The sequence below is a fragment of the Etheostoma cragini genome, chromosome 1 (genome assembly GCF_013103735.1).
Source record: "Etheostoma cragini isolate CJK2018 chromosome 1, CSU_Ecrag_1.0, whole genome shotgun sequence".
NCBI lineage: Eukaryota > Metazoa > Chordata > Actinopteri > Perciformes > Percidae > Etheostoma > Etheostoma cragini.
The window spans coordinates 15,751,678-15,769,936 of NC_048407.1; the positions used below are offsets into that span (position 1 = coordinate 15,751,678).

Here is an 18,259-nt window from a genome sequence, read left to right on the forward strand (position 1 = left end):
TTCATCCGATTCGCCAGCAGTGTGTGAAGGACAAAAGTTGACTACAGCATTTTTTAGGCTACTTTGTATTTTTGTCTGGGAGGCTTTTGTCACTACATTTGTTTTTCAAAGCATTTACAGTCACTTCTGGACAGCCAATGTTTCAAATCTTCGTCCTGTAGTTAGTCATTTTATATTTTAGGCTAATCATCCAGCCATAGTGGCAAATGGTTCCTTCAAACAGGGACATTTTTGATGAGTGCCCCTGCTACCTCATCTATTTGGTAATTTTGTGGATTAGCTGTATACTGGAAGATCTCCTCGGCTAGCTTCTGTAAAATGTAATCTTCAGTTGAGTGCCAGTTTCTTTGAATTGCTCATTTTCACGGAGATCAAGTCTTCTATAGTCATTGTCGTCCACAATACATCCACTTCAGACACTGTGCCATTCTCCAATGTAGTTGTTATTGTAAAGAAGACAAATTGACAATTGACTCATACACAGTATTAGACGTACACAGAGCAGATGCTAATTCTTCAATGACTGACTGGTCAACTTGCGGTTTGTAACTATTAAGTGTGTCATGTATCACATTTCTTGTACTACAAAAAGATTCTGTGCTCAACAAATATTGAAATTCTTCCAGCAATTTATCAATTGCAGCACTTGGCACATGGGAAATATTTTCCAGCTTTAATTACACTGCAGCAAATTTTTGTTCCATTAACTCTGGCTGATCCTTTGACTTATCTAAATCAATCTCATCAGACTGACTTTCATCACAGAAGTCTTCACTGTTGAAACAACTTGTTCTCCAATTCCTTGAACTACACCATCCTTAAAATCTACCAACGAATGTAAGCTGTGCTTCCGAATTTTGTGCGACTTGAAGGTGCTGTATATTGTACATTGGCTTTGTATCCACAGCCTTGAAACATACAAGGGAATGTCTCATTGTTTTTCAGATGATGGCTTATGTACACAAAATAATCATGTTCTGTTCCGAATTCAATACAGCCACATACATGACAGGAAAATGCAGTAAATATGTCAGATTGCTTTAAGGTAGTGGCGTGATTCCTTCACAAATGTGTCAAAAAGTGAATTCCAAGTCTTAAATACACACGGACAATGAGGGTGTAACACTTAATGTGATGGCCACGCCCAAAATGACTATGTTGTAGTCGGTAATTTTTAAGAATTTCTGATTGCCTAGACACTTCCCCACCACAGTCTTTACACTGCCACGTAAACTAGACAATACACAAAGATTACATAAAGCCAGTAAAGAAAACTTAATGTATGTGTTTGATGTAACTCATAGTTTAGGTCTATGAATCTCACATTAAGTTAACAAAATCTTGCTCAAAAGATTAGGGGGGAATGGTACTTTTTTCAGCAACAGCTCTTGTCCATGAATTATTTCTTTGTATTACCCCCCACCCCACAATAAAGAAAAACTAATACCACTGTACCAACAGTACTGCTGTCATCAGTATAGCTGTTGAGAGTTTGCTTGTTTGTTAAATGGACTGACCAAAACAATATGAGCTCCTCAAAGAGGTAGATTCTGTTCTACATCACACCAAGATAAGATATCAGATATGAGAAAGACTTGCAATAGAAATAACAATTTATTAAAAAGATAAATTGTAAGCATGTTGAGGAAAAAAAAAAACTTGACTCAAATCAGATCACTACAAACTAATGTGTAGTCCAAGGCCACATTTTAATACTACCTCATTAAAAGAAATATGCAACAAATGGCAGATTAAGAGGGTGGAAGTGGACAGAGAGACATGTAATTAATTTTCAGGAAAGTTTATTTTATTTATCAACTTATTTATTTGCTGCTGGACTATTTTCTTGCAAGTGTGGTATGTCCATGATGAACGATCATAAATTACTTTGAAGCATGTAGAAATTACATCCGACATTAGTGCTTTTAAAGCTTTAGTAGGGGAAAAAACCGGGGAGAATTAAGTGTGTGAAAACTGTGGGAATTAACTACAATACAGAATGGTATTGTATTTTTCATGCCCCACTTCTACACTAAAAGTATTAGTGTAAGTGACTTAAGAAGTCTTAGTGTTTAAAGCAGAAAGAAAATTTAACCAAATTAACATGCTAGCTAAACCAACATTCTTATCCCTGATGTCTTCTGCCTACCACTTCTACACCTTAACTGATCTTTTAACTGGACTGTGGGCTGTGGTCGTGCTCTGCTAAACCTCTTGTGTCATCTGCAAAGCTGCTGCTAGTTAGTTATGAAGCATTTGCATGCCTACTTTGGAAAATATACTTTCAACCTCACCTTTACGTTTTAAGCGTGGTTATTAGATAATTAAGCGAGTCAGAAACAATCCACGGCTAGCTGCTACCACGCAGTGAAGGGAACCTTGTTTTCTTACCCGTATTCTGCAAAGACCTGCCTCTGATTGGCTAGTGTTCGTTGCCTTTGTTGTTTTGGTTGGTTAGGTCTAGGCAAGAAAAGGAATGTTGGGGCGCTGTTTTGTTTTGGAGAGTGTTTTTGCTCTAACTGATCTAAAGCAGGTGATGTATAAGGTTGATACTACCACTTAATGATCAAAGATATATGTACATTTAAGAGTTGTCATTTCTGTTGACTTACAATGTGTTAAAGCATTTCGTTGGCATTTTTCATTTATTTATTCTTAATCCCATCTACAAAGCTCTGATTGGCTCAAAAGGTTTTGCCAAAAAACAGCTGGCAACAAGCAGGATGCCAGATTTACAGTAACTGACTCACTGAAAAAAGTTAACATGAGGACAGTAATTTAGCAGGCTGGTGAGCATAATAATATGTACATTAGAAAGACAAGCAAAGATATTTTATCACAACTAAGGTAAATCTTTACAGCGTCTAAAATTACATATTTCAACCCAGTTGGAGCATTTCTCACTTGACAGAAAATTTTAAAATCAGAAGACTTTTTAATCAATCAGGACTCAGTCTAGAAATTGGTTCCACACATAGTGCCAGATCAGGGGCTAATTTCTGCTCTGAGGCTGAGTCTTAGCTACAGGAAAATGAAAATGGCAGGAACGTTATCTGCTTGATCTTTGAAGATAAGTCGCTGTAAAACAAACAACAATAAATTTCTTATGCAAGGGAAGATGCATGAAATTTTTTCATCCTGTATGGCCACAGAAAGTGCAAATGCTACTGCAGGTAGCACTCTGATGAATGAGCAGGTCGTGAAAAAGCCCGGCAGAGGCCACATATTATGACCGGGTCGATTAGTTGATAGCAGGCGTGAAATTGCTGTCACAGATCAATGGCTAACTAATCTGGAGAAGGGACGGATTCAAATCACAGGGTCTCTAATCAATGATGATTAATCTTCAGCAACACTCGCATGTCCTAAATAAAACGTTAAACGAAGTTGATTGTTTGCAATTGGATAATTACCTGTTACCATTTGAGATGAAGGCAGGTGGATGAAAGGCTTTACATGCTCCCTGTAGCTGCTGATGAAGACCTCCTCAACACAATATATTAGCGATGTTAAATATATCGTAAAGGTGTATTGCATTACACTGCCAATTCTTCATGGCCTCATGCAACGTATAAACCTAAAGACACATGGCAAAGTAATTAATCAATCAAAGCTTCAGAATGAATGCGTGATTTTGCTGCCATGGTTTAAACTACAGTTCACCTGGCGCATATGCAATAATAAAGCCTAACTGACATATTGAGCTGTTCATATTTTCTGCGCTCAATGATCACTATTGACAAGTGAAGAAAGTTTACTGGGTAAAATCTCACTGGATCTCAGTTCTCGCATATTTTATTGAATCATCTTCTGAACTTTCACTGCCTTGAAAAACTGCTGCAGTGTTTTGCACATAAAAGCATGACAAACAATTGGTTTGGTGGATTATCAGCATTGTCACAAGTTGGTGAGAAGGGCAACGGGCACCCTTACTGAAATTATAACTAAATTTAATGACATAATGATAACTCCCTTAAGCTAGTGCATTGATTTCATTCACATTCATGGTGCAATAAGGGAGAGTCTAGGATTAAAGATAGCAGTATGGTAAGTTATTTTCACACACTGATTTAAGTAGTGTATCAAGTTATAATCAAAGATAAAGACTCCTTGAAGACTCGGACTGACAGCAATTGAACTCAGACAGTGATCTGGAAGGACTCCTGTGGGGGTCTTTAACCCTGCATTCACTGATTTTGGGGCCACTTTGGGGCAGTGGAAACAAGTTGTAAAAAAAAACATTGACATTAAATTTGACAAACTATGTCAAACAGAATGTCAAATAGTTTCTCATGTGCTCATTCAGCAGTTACTAAGCAACAAAATAATTAATGTGAAGTTGCGTTTGTGGCCGCCCAACAGATGTAAATCCAATATTAATTTGCCTGTTCTAGTTTCTATCAACTCCCGAGAAAAATCACCAACTCTTTAGCTGCTAATGTTTCCTTGCTAGTCACCATTGGATGCTAAATAATTAGCATACCGTGGGTTTATTAAAGCTTTAACCTCCTACCGTCTCCTACAGTTGGAAACAACGCCAATGACAGTAAAGTTGTAGGTCATAAAACCAAGACAATTATCGAAACAAAAAAGTCAATGAGGGACTGTGGGTTTATCACTACGAGTGACCCCTTTTACTTGCAGAGTCATTTCATATGAGAATATCAATTATAGCAGCTTTGTATTCAAAGGTTCCACAAACAACACAAAAACGGGGACAATTACATTGTTATTTCCAATTAAGTGTATCATTATTGCTGTTCAGCAGCAACACTGCTGAAAAGACAAAGCTGATCAGGCAGAACATGATACTTTAAGTGAAAGCAGAAGTATTTAAGTCGGCAAACATTCTATTAATGCCCAATAGAAGAATACATGAATGTAATGAAGTTCTCCCTGGGGCATCTCCTCTATTTGAAGGCCTATTCAGCTAAATGGTTGTCCTCAGTTGTCCTCACCTGTCCCAGCTTTGTTGTCAACCAACTGTTACAAATGTGAGTGAAGTTTACGCTCAATCTCTTCTTGTATCTGACATCTAAGAAGGAGTGAATCAGTATGTTGTTGACCTAAAAGGTACCAATTCAGGGTTAATGGTATGACTGACACAAGTGCACACATGTGTGCTTGTTCATGTGATTGTCACCTCTGTGCCTTGATGTTTTTGAAGCCAGCTGACACTAATGTAATAGCAAATCCTCCTGACCTGGCTGCCCTGCTTTAGTATGAGGTTATGGGGGGTCAGGGTGTTGTGTGGCGGGGAGATGTCTGATTCCCAGAAGTGGAGGATCAGATTACCAACATATGCCATCTCTATTTTATTGTATACGGACAACATTATCTAAGATGCATATTTCATTAGCCCAGCAAGGGCTGGTGAAAGGAACTTTAGGAGCTTGAGGTTTTGTTTCAAGGTTTTAAGTTACAGTTATTAACAGAAAAGTCAACAGTGCAACCACAAACACCGCCAAAAATAAATAAAACATTAAGATTTGAGATGAGTTTAATTGTGAGGCTTATGCAGTGGTGGAAAGTAACTAAGTACATATACTTAAGTAATGTACTTCAGTACAAATTTAAGGTAATTGTACCTTACTTGAGTCTTTTCTTTTCATGCCACTTTCTACTTTTAGTCCACTACATTTCAGAGAGAAATATTGTTTATTTTACTCAACTTCATTATTCTAAAACAGTTACTAGTTACTTTACAAATTAAGAGTTTTGCAGACGAAACACATGTAGTTTATAAAATACGTTTATTATATATTAAACTACCTAACAAAATAAGGCCTACAAGTGCAGTTGAAATAATTATCATATTTAACACTTAGCTGATTGACAGAACTGTTTTCATTGTTTCCAGTTTCTAAAATGTGAGGATTGTAAGTACTTTACTTTGTATTCATTTAAATACATTTTCCTGACGATACTAACATACTTTTACGTAAGTAGCATTTTCAATGCAGGATTTTTATAGTGTGGTATTAGTACTTTTACTTGAGTAAATGATCTGAATACTTCTTCCACCACTGGGCTCATACATGTTTGTTGGTGATACAGTAGGCCTACTTTATTACTATTGCATTAGAAAATAAAGGTCTACCAGCAGATCAAAGGTGCATCACAAAATACTACTGCTGCAGTGTTTGGTTTTGGTCAGTGCATGTTGGTCATGTACTGTATCAGCCTGAGACATGAGACCCTAACAAGCAAGTGAGCATGGATAAAATGGTGTCAGTGTACTATAATGCTGGTGGCAAAAAAAAACTTTGTTGTTAAGGTTATGGACATAAGGCCTTTTTAAACTGATAAATTATTCACTACAGTCTACCTACCAATCACAACCTTTGAAAAATGAATGCCAATGTCAAGTAAATGCTTCAACTTAAATATTAATGCATAGACAGCCAGTAGAAGTCAGTGTTTCAATAAGGAGTACTACAAAAAAGTTGAAATATTAGTTTTGTTTTTAGCAAAAAAAAATTGGTAAAGCAAAATCTATATGTTTGAAGAATAAGGCTGCTGGGAACCAAAAAAGTATGTACTGGTAATAACAAAAGGATTCTTTGTGTAGGGCGATTTAAGTGTCTCTGACACAAGGCTGATTATAAATGGTCAAAACAATTCACAGAATGACATATAATTGACCTTTTCATGGTCTATTAAAGCTGATGTGTTCTGCTGAGAACAGGCTACAGCTCATTTAGCCTGCCTGTGAAATATGAAAAGGTGGGAGGCACATAAGCAGGGGAAATAAAAAAAACCTAATAACGTGAAGTTTTACATTGCATGACAGTTCATTTAGTTTGGTGAAATGTGCAGCACACGCTTCCTTAAATATGTTATTACATCTCTGATGACAAGTTTAAAAAGTGTCTAGGAAAGGTTTACAGAGGAAGGATTAGTGGGTTAGTGTCTTTTTCAATACAGTAAAGGATTAAAGAGCATGGCCATTACCAATTGGCTTTTATTGTTCACTTGTGGAGACCTTAACAAATTACAAGTTTTTCTTTCTGCTGGACATCTTGGGAAGGTTTCAAAAATATGTATTATATTTAGTTTTACAAATACCAACACCTGTCTCATTCATATGGCTTGCAGCGACACACAATGTTATGATTATCCCTTGATGTTATAGTTACACAGGCGATTTTATTGCTATGATGACTAACGATGCTCTCTGTAAAAAGGTCTCATGTTTTTATGTTGTGAAAAGGGGAAAGAAAAGACATCACATAGAAGCCTCTCAAGCGCAAATGTTACCCTGAACTGAATTTGGCCTTGCTCACAGGCAAGTTAAAAAACAGTTCAACGTGCAAATAAATATATGGCCAGCATGGAAGTGTTAATGTACTGTACAACTGGTTATGTTCAACAAATGTTGAACAAACCTGATTTCTACTTTTTAAGAGAATAACCCAAATTCCAAAAAAGCAAACTGGCTTCTAAGATGTGGTCCCAATAGTGTATGTTTTTGCCCTCAGCAGTCCAATGAAGAAAAAAAAATATTTTGTGTACAAAAGCTCTGTAGTTTGCTGGTCAGTTATGTATCCTGCTGTCCTCGAGCTAATAGATAAAGTTCACTGCTTGAATCGTTCACTGACTCCTACATTTGCATATTAAAAAAATAAAAATAATGATTTGAGTCACGTGATCAGCTGGACGGAGATGGCGGCTTGAGGCGAAGCTCCCGGCCCAACTTTGCAAATATTTGCAAAAATACATGGTACCTACTCCGGTATTCTGCCACTGTATGCCTACTTTAGTTACTTAAGGCGGAATGGCAAGCAAAGACAAAGCACAACGCGGTGATACTGACGCTATAGTTGACGCTGTACTGGAGAAACCGAGAAGCTACCTTAAGCAACGTTTTTTTCAGATCCAGTCTTAGATTCAACAGGTGGGCGTCAACAATGATGAGAAGCTAACCGTTATCCATGCTCAGCTAAACCTGTTGGAATCGTGATTCACTCGGATCCTTAACCAGAGTCTTCAAATGTCACTGTGTTGTATGTTCTTGTTCTTTTTTAAATGTTTTGTGTAATGAGGGATAAAAGCACAAAGTACATATCTTTAAATGATCTGGGAGTGCTCTCCCGTTAATCGGTTCTAGTACAGTAAAGCATTAACAATGTCCGCCTCGTTTAAGGTTATGTCAGTATTTTGATTTTGAATGATCTGTCAGCCTTTCAACTCTCTGGAACTCAGAAATGTGGACTGACAGCTGCAAAGAAAATGATTGCAACCCATTGGAAACCACCTCACAACCTGTCTATCCACACATGGACCACTTCCTACTTGGATGTAGTGTATATTGAGCTTTCCACGGCGTGTGTTAATGGGGCGCCAGGAAAGACTCTGGACATGTCGGTGACATTGCTAAAGGTTGTGAAGTCCGGACTGTAGCCATGGTTGGTTCCTTGTCTTGTGTCTGTCTGTTTGTATAAGTGTTTGTGTATGTGTTTGGGTGTGTCTGTTTCTGCGTGTGTTGTTTTTGTCTCCCTCCCTCCAGTCTTTTTTTTTCCTTTCTGGCCCCGCGATGCGTTCTCTTTCTCAGTGTATTGTTTGTTGCTGTTTACCTTTCCAAAAATAAAAGAAAAATGTGATCAGTTTTTGGCAGTTTCTGGCCGCTTTGGCCTCCCTATTGAGGGTCTGAGAACACAATTGGCCAGACCTGAGCTTCAATTTGGACTGGCATGATGTATGGTCTTACATTCCTGAAGTGTCACGTACTCCAAACCATCAGCAGATTCACTACAATTTCATTCATAGGACATATCTCACCGCTGTGAAAATACATCACATGAAAGTAATTAACAGTCCTTTATGCATTTTCTTCCCACTAAAAGCCCAAGGTACATATCTTCACATAATCTGGGATTGCTCTCCGGTTGGTCAGTTCTGGAACAATACTGCATCCAAAATATCTGCCCCGATTAATGATACTGTCAATATGATTGACTCTGATGATGATTCTGAATGATTTGGCAGCCCTTCAGCTCTCTAAAATTCAAAAATGTGCTGTATTTACTGGACTTACAGCTGCTTAGAAAATGTTTGCAACACATTGGAAACCACCTCACAATTTCTCTATTCATACATGGACCCTTTCCTTTCTGGATGTTATCTCTCTACAGCTCGTATGAATGGAGCGCCACAGAGGAGTTTGGATTCCTGGCTCAGCATGGCTGAGTCCTTGAAGTGCATCTTGTAGACTTTGTTTTTGCCCCCTTGCTGGTCTGTCTGTGCATGTGTTTGGTCCTGTGTGTCTTGTGTCCGTCTCTTTGTCAATGTCTTTTGTTGGTTTGTTTGTGTGTTTGTGTTTGTGTGTGGCTTGCTGAAGAGCTGCGAGCTCTGTTGTGTTATTGTTAGGTCTCCCCCCCAACCCCGTCTTTCCTCTCTGTGTATGTTTTTATTTTTTTATTTTCTCTTTGGTCCTGGGACACATTCCTCTGTCCCAGTATATTGTTGAATTGTTTAAATATAAATAAAACAAAAATATTTGATCACCAAAAAAATTATATCATGATTTTATACAATGTTTGTACACTAGGTATCCGATATGTGTTACTAAAGCCAAACTCTGGACAATGTCAAGCAGCCGGTTTGTTATTAGGTCATGAACAAGAGTCTCTTGCCGTACCTTGAATTTGGCCGAGGATTTCGGCATTGCCCCTTACGAACAGAAGTTCCTGAATCTCTTCTTCTCACTAGTTAGACATTTTTGTTTTTATCTTTGAGGAAATTACACTTTTTCTTCATCCACAGATGTTTGCATTCAACCAGTTTTGCGCCAGCCGCATGATAGAAAAGTCATCAACACGCCCGCTCACACTCAACTACATTCTTAAGATCATTCACACATTGACTTGATCAGATGTTACGCAGACTTTGTACTAGGTAGTTGCCAGAGTATAGTCTGTTTAATGTCCGGTCCAACTGATTAGGATATTTGTGTTGTCATATACAGCTTTTCCCGGTAATGTATAAGTTCAAGGTTACAATGCATAAGTAAAATGGGCTAGAGTGTGCGTGTTGGTGACAACAGATTTAATAAAGTACACGTGGTAGGTGTGTTCTTAATCACTCCTTAAACTAGTATTATATGGACTGGAAAGTTGGATCACAGCGATATTCAATCAATGAGTAGAAAAAAATGACAGAAGTCTTATAATAGGATATTAACGATAAGGCAGAGAGGATGCTTTACTAGTGTTGCATACACAACTGTAACGATCATGTGCATTGCCGAGTGGAGGTGTGTTGCGCAGAAGGGCTCCCTCAGATATCATTAGCTGCTGTGATGTGATGAAGAAGCAGGAATCAGATCATGTAATCCCCTCCTGAGACACTATTAATTAATAAGAGCTTTGCTAAAGAGGCCCTCCCCCACTTAGGCCCTCTGTGCTTTCTTGCAGGAAATCGATTTGCGTCTCTTCTGCTGCCAATGTGTCTGGCGGACATCTTTTACAGTACACCCCTAACGCCATGAGCAGTCTGTGTGTCTGGCGCTGAACCATGCAGGGCCAGATGACACCTTCAAAGCCAGCGATCAAATTTCCTGCATGGTATCTGCTTCCTGCTGGACTTGCAAGGCTTTGGGATGCTGGTTGGAGAATTGTCTTGTTGGCTTACCCTGTAAGTTAGAACTTTGACAGTCTAATACGTATTAAAATATGAAATGTTGAGGATCTTTTTCTTACAAAGAATAAAGTATGTCATGGCAAGGACAATTGATTAAGATTTTGTTGAGGCCTTGACGTGTAGGACTTGAAAGCTTAGAAGGAGCAGAAGGTTACACATTAAAGGGTTGCATGTTTGCCAAAAAAGTGATAACTTCCTTCGGGAAAACCAATTTTCCCTTGAGACCTGATGATGAACCTCCTCTCTGTACAGTTTCTACCAGGATCCAACACTCCCGTTTAATCAGCCAAACCTAGTCATTGCCAAAGGATTCAGCTACTGTTGGTAATAAAATCTCTGTTTACCAAGAACTGACTCACAGAAAAATAAAAATTGAGCCTATTCAAGAAAACATGACATCTAAAAACTAGTAAACAGTTTCAAAAGCTATTTATATTGATTATGGCCAGGGACAGAGCAATTCAATAAAATTATTTCCTTTACTGTAGAATACTGTATCAACGCAGGTGAAGCTGCACTATCAATAATTGATGCAATGATGCAACAAATGCATCATTACAGCTCTGGGTGACACACCAAGACAGAGGAATGTAATATATTTTCCTTTTTACTAGTGCTAAAATTATAAAGATCTAACATATTTAATCGCGATTAATCACATTTATGTCTTAGTTAACTCGCCATTAATCACGCATTTTTACAAATTCTAAATGTCCCTTGATTTCTTTTTGTCCCATTATTTTTTTTCTCATTTTAATGCTCTTACAACATGAAAAAGTGGATCAGCTTGCTTTGTTTAAAACACTGGCATTCAGCCTACTGTAATGTTCCGTTTTAGATGTAACATTCTTACTTGAAGCAGTTGTTCACATTTGGAGCAAATAATCTCTCACACAATGTAACACTGTCCATCGATAAAATGGTGAAAAAAATATTTTGATGAGGGGGCGGAGAACTTGCATCAGCTGAGTCCTTGGCCATCAAGTGGTATTTCAGACTGGACGTGCTGTGATGATAGCTCAGTTTACAACAACAAAACCCACAGATCACTTTGGTCTTATCAATGAAACCAATTTGCAAGTTTTAAAAAGTAAACTTTTCATGCAGAATCTTATTGGCATCCATTTTAGCATCTCACGCTTGCCATCCACTCAAAACGTAACTACTTTACTACTCTTTGGCCGGCTCACAAGCCCAAACAAGCGTGCTTGTTGTTTTGTTTCTGGTCCAGCTAGATCCAGTGTGGTGTAGTTTTTCTACTAGTTGTTGCAACAGCATGTGAAAAAAAAAAAAAAAAAGTTTGCTGGGCCAAAATGAACGTTCATCTTGCGGTAAAAAAATGTACGCTGTTAAAATGGGTTTATGTTAACGTTGTTAATAACGCGTTTAACTGATAGCACTACTTTTTACAGCAAAATACAAAAGAGCATCAAAAGTATGTCACCATCACACAAGCTGTTTGACTACTCTGTGTTTCTTTAGCTCTCAGTCAGTGAGTACAAAGAGCACACCCTGCAGAGAGAAGTGTCAATACAGTATTGTGCATGTGTTTCATCTTTTCAATCTGTTTCATTGGAGATCAACTAAGTAATGACAATGTAGCTCTCGCTTCTTTAGCAGCCAGTGTTTTTTAGAACAAATCTCTTACAGCATGACATTTAAAAAGAGAAATGAAGTCTAAGATGAACTTCTGTTTGCCATTAATTTGAAACTAAGCCTTTATAGCATGATGAGGATGTGGGAAAGTAAAAGGCTACACAATCAACATAATAGTGTATTTCAAAGTTGTCTATTTTTTTTTTTAAACTCTCAATGATTTACTGGTAGTAAACATCTTTATTTAACACTTGCTTGTCTGAAGATTTCTTCATAAGGTGTTATTCTCCATATATTCAGTGTATTTTGACAGAAAATAGATTTTTCTTGATGCTAAGGAACAGTGACAAGAGCACATACAGCTGGGAATCACAGCAGGAGTGGCTTTGGTTTCTCAAGTCGCTGGAGTCTGTCTGCTGGACAGCTTTTAATGGATGCCCTGATAACACAGACTAGATATTATTGACTTCAGCTGACTGTTAAACCAATTGATTTAGCCTGCTGCTGAACAGATCAATCTTCAAGATACCGGTGTACTACTGTAAATTTAAGCAAAAAACGTATCTGGTTTTCTTACTTGAAGCTAGCTGTTAAGATTAAGGGTGACATTTTATTTATTTTATTATTTAAGTAAAATAAGTTGTATACATTGGTTATTGTTGGTTTTACTGTATATTTGTCCCAAAGTTAAGATCGCAAGGAGCGGCATCTGCCAGTAACCCCAACGCACGCAGAGGAGCAAGGGCCCGTCCAATGCTGCTTGCAGCTTTAATTTATTAAGGTTATTCTACACATGTTCATGAGCATGTTGAGTTTACGGCACAAAGATGTGGTGGTTGTATGTACCTAATAGTGTGTGTGTGTATCAACTTGCTAAAAGAAAAAAAACTTTTGAAAGAAAGATATCTTGTATATTGTAGTTTTACAGCAGGGTCCCTTTTCAGATTTAACCGAAGGTTGAGTTTCTACCGTCCTACATTATTGCCCTCTGTTGCACATGTTCAGTATCTGAAAAAGGGCAAATATTTGCATGATTGAATTAGCATGATAAGTGGAGGCTGTTTAATGTGCCTTCAGTGTGAACTGTTCTGCAATTTGGAGGAATACAGAACAAAACACAAAATGGGAGCATAGCTAAATGCAAAGAAGAGAGTTCCTGTATCTTCATAGAAAACGTGACGCATCTGTGACTAATAATTTCCATACTTGACAAGTATCCAACAATCACTTATTGCCAGTCAGCACTTTGTATTTGGGAGGATGCAGATGTCAGTTTATCATTGACACTGTTAACATTTGTCACCCAAAGCACAATAATTTGTCTTATTGCCTAACTCTAGTAGGTAAACCGGTGTTACCATTGATCCCATTTAAATTAATCAACAACTTTTACAGCCTCGTTCATCCTTTTAGAAGTTACACAGATGTGTCCTCATGCAGAGGCTATAACCAAAAGGTAAAATGTCTGATTTGATTATTTGAACTGGTATCTCAAGCAAAAGTTTGGGTGCTGTTTTGTAAAAAAATGCCTTCAGTTGCAGAGTTTGATATATGGTCTTTATTGTTGCTTCACTTGTACAGTTTTCATACAAAACTGAAGTAAATGTTGTTTTTTGGGACTGATGGGTCAATCAGTCTGCATTTATTAATTTTACTTTAATTTGTGCATTATTTCCCTGATGTGTCAGTTGTGTGTGGTTCTACAAATGTTGAATTATATTCTTTACATCCCCCTTTTCAACTTACTGTATGATATAGTGCACACAATATGCTGCAATGGTAAATTACAGTTGCAAAATACAATAATAATTACATCACATTTTCTTTTCCACAGTATTACATTTGAAATATAGAACTTCCTAAATGCCTGCACTTATTAAACCTCGTTACAATAATGAACATGTGCATTCAAGCTACAGTAGATGAAACCTTAATGATCCTCGTGGGTATGCGCAGGAAATCTTTTTGCATTATTATAGAGTTGTACTCCTTAGTGAATAATTATATAATTTTGATGCTATGGTGTTCCATTAAGATTTTTTTTATTTTTAATACCACAGCACAGCTCCAAGGAGACCAAGCCAACCTTGAAGAAGATAGCAGCACTTCAAGTTTAAGAAGTCTTTGCTTCAAACATTTAATCTTGGGCATTCAAATATTAGACATCATCTAAGGGGCAAAGTGAATGTAGAAGACAGCTATCTCTGAGGAGGTTCTGTCGAATGAAGTAATCTAAATGCATTTCTGCTCTGACACAGCACACTTTGAGCAGGGCCTACATTTGGTTTGGAGAAACGTTGCAGTTGTCAGAATGATCAATAACCCCATTAACACAACCAAAGGAAAACACACACTCAACCTACCTTTAGGGGGCTCCTCTAAAGGGACTGGGAAGACTGAGACTGGGAATTTAAATGGATTAATGTGCCCACTTAATGTGGATGTGCCTATGTATGAGAGCACACATGGCTTTGTGTGTAAAAGTTTTGGTATCTAAATGAAATAATTCAACCACATGTACATATTGCAATTATGACGGATGAACATTTATCCAAACAATCAGAGAAAAATGTTCACGGAGCAGCTAACTGGTATACAGTAACACAGCAGCAGTCCTAGGAAAGATAATTTTTTCTTCTTAAATTTCCCAAAATATATTTTCTTCATTAGCATATAATAGTCTGGCATTACACAGTATGACAACAGCATGTTTTGGTCCAGGGAGAAGTCTAAAGAAGTCCTACAATACAAAAAGGCCCTATCGAAACTGAGGAAAGAATTCCTCCTTGCTTTTTTCTTACTTTCTTTCTTCCTTCCGGCAAATGAATCCCCTATGAGGGTCTTAACATACTCAAAAACTCTCCAAAATTGGCAGTCACATCAATCCTGGTGAAAATTTACGTATTTTAAGAGTTCATGGAATGGCTCTACAGAGTTAAAAAACTTTAGCCCCTGCAGTGTGTTTAACGTGGACTAACGAAACTTGGTACACTGGCAACACGTACACAAAAGCTCATTGGAGTCATACCCTAAACTCAACAGGAAGTCTGCCATTTTGAATTGAAAGTGGGATTTTGGGCCATTTCAACAAACAAATTCCTCCTAGAGATTTCATCTCATTGACATCAAATGTGTTCTGTACCATCTTAAGATGTTAAAGATGAAAAGTTAATAAAAGACTCCAACCCTGAGGACATGTAAATGCCAATATTTACTCAAAGTCATAGCACCGCCTAGTAGCAACCGAAAGTAGGCCTAAAAGTCCAGGTGCTATACTTTCATGGACTTCAAATTAGTTTTGTGCCATCTCAACACCAACACAAAGATAAAAAGTTATTGGTTAGTGGCGGCCATTTTGAGCATTTATCGATGAACAAAGAAGTTGTTGTAACTTTAGTGTACATTGTTCAATTTGGCGGAAATTTCTCTTTGACAAAAGTCTAGGCCTAAGGACATTTTTACTGAAGCCGCACTCTTTACATAACTAATGACCCGTTTATCGTAGGTTATTGTGTAAGGTATCATTGAACTCAGAAGAGAGTTCCTTTTTCGTTGACGATGGTTACAAGGACACAATCGTTAGCCTATTTTTAAAAAAATGTCTGATATGGAGCCATAAAATGAGCTACAGGTTAATTGAGCCTTTTAAGCATTGTTCTGTTTCTTTGGAAATAAACAATTGACAAACAGAGTTTTCAAATGCTTCAGATGTAAAGTTATTTGCCGTCAAAGCGGCGCCAAAATGAATGGAATTCAGTCAACGGCGGTTGATGGCTTATTAGCAACAAAAACAAATGGCACCATATGAGCTGCGCTTCGTGGATGTTTGCTTACCCCCTTGGGTGGCACTAGAGGAAAAGTCAGAGGATTACCAAAGTCATAAGGATTCATTCTGTGGGGATCCAACATTTCTGTATTTCATGGCAATCCATCCAAATGTTTATTTCAGTCTGGACCTAGTGGACAGACAGACTGACACTGCCTTCCCTAGAGCCTCGTCAGTACTCCCTGGCGGACAAATTTTATAACGGTATCACTGTTTCTAAATTACAAAATATCTAAGGCATTTCCATCCTGCAATATCTTAGTGTCTGACAGACCTATATGTTAAGGCCAATATAATCTGCATTATTCCTGACATTTTTCAGCATAAACAATCATTTATTTAATTGAAAACATGACAAATTATCAATAATGAAATTTACCAGAGGTTGCAGCAATGGCGTTCAGCCGCACAGCCAGGAGAGAATGTTTGTATAAACAATGCAAATATCCCAAACAGGAAGCTTGCTGACCACAGTTGAAAGAAAATGTTATTGTAGCAGACTAATGGATTCCACAGATTGACATTTTAAAAGAAACAGAGCCGCAACTGATTAATATCACCCCTGCCTCCATCTATAGTGATGCTTATTATAATATGAATTTCGAATGAATCAGAATTCAGAGCATTGTCCAACCAGCATCCAGCTCTAATTTCTTGTCACTGAAGCTTTTAGACACTGGTATCTCCTTGGCCAGAATGAGAAGTAGTAAAAACACCCTGACTGGGAATAAGAGTCAAAGATATGGCACAGAAGGCAAAGAGAGCAGTCCTTTTCCAAATGACTATAATGGATTTGTTACCAGTCTGATTTACATTTAAATGAAAACCTTTTATCTGCTAGTCTACCTGCTAATGAGCAAACCTGGCTTTGACAGATGTGACTTCTCTTTCCATCATGATTAGAGTGAACCAACGGTATAATGTCGTACAGTGGATACACAATGATAATTGCTTGAAAATAATTTTATGGAGATAAAAATGAACTTGATATCTTATTGTCCTCTGTGCTTCCAAAAAACTGGTAAATAGAGGCGGAAGGCAAACCGAAGGAGTAGATCAGAAAAGGTGGGATCTTAACTGAAGGTGTAGTTTCTGAGCCTAAATGGGTTTTGCATGTATGCAAAACACATCTGTGTGTGTGTGTGTATGTGTGTGTGTGAGTCTCCCAGTATCTTAAGGATACTTTTCAACATAAACTTTTTTTGTTGTTAATACAGCCCAATCTGTTGGTAATAACTTAAATAAATAACCGTTTGATTAATTAGATGATGTGAGTTTTTGTTTTGTCCTTGTCCTGTTGTTGGAATCAGGTAAAAAAGACTTAAGAGTAGATCTGAAGCACAGTCACACAAAGATAAATGGCAACACACTGCATCCTGACTATAGTGGTTGCTCACCTGCCCGGTAATCTGTAAAAAAGGTTTTCATTCAATTTCCCTCAACTTTTTTGTTTTTGCAATCAATGTAATCACAAACAAAATAACAGCTAATGGGAGAAAACAAATTTCATCAAAATAACACTTTTACAACAATTTTAACTCTAAATATCCAACCACACAGCACAACTGCATTATTGCTTTTTTTTCATGATCTGTTGAATGAATGCTTTTCAAACAAGAATCACACCAAATCATGGACAGAAGGTTGTTCACAAAGATGGTGTACCTTAATGCTAGTTTTATTTGTTTAAAAACACTGTTGGCTACTACACATCTAGCCTCTTAATTGTGTTTATGCTTGTGGGTGTGTGTAAGAGATTAAAAAAGTAAAGACATGTCATTTCCAGTTTGCCAAACTAGCAACCATCTGGCAAAGCCATTTTAGTCATGATTTAGGACAAACATAGCCCTGTATGTGATCATAGAATGTGGCAAACAGACAAAAGTTAAATGTTTCTTACCTTTAGGTGGTTGTCAGTTACAGCTGTTTTTTTCTTATTGAGATGGGTTTTTCCCTTTTTTAAATTTCTGTAATGTTGTTATAGCTCAACATTTCACAGGTGTGGGTTTATATTTATTATTTTATTATATCACAATAGTACCAAAAAAACAACAATCATACTGCAGTATAACATTATGGGAAAAAAGAAATACCAAAAACAAATAATTTGTTTAAAGCCTTATGGAAATGGGATACAGGTGATTACCTTGATAAAAAAAAAAAAACTGGTACATAACTGCTGACGTGATGAAGCTT

General features: G+C 37.4%; 1 long non-coding RNA gene across 1 annotated transcript; it reads right to left on the reverse strand.

Annotated features, from left to right (window-relative positions):
- Positions 1-9,220: 9,220 nt before the first annotated feature.
- Positions 9,221-15,517, reverse strand: LOC117951042. Its single transcript, XR_004658038.1, has 3 exons — positions 15,418-15,517; positions 11,645-11,647; positions 9,221-9,231 (listed from the first exon to the last, which is right to left on the reverse strand). It is a non-coding gene; the product is annotated as an uncharacterized LOC117951042 (long non-coding RNA).
- Positions 15,518-18,259: the final 2,742 nt, after the last annotated feature.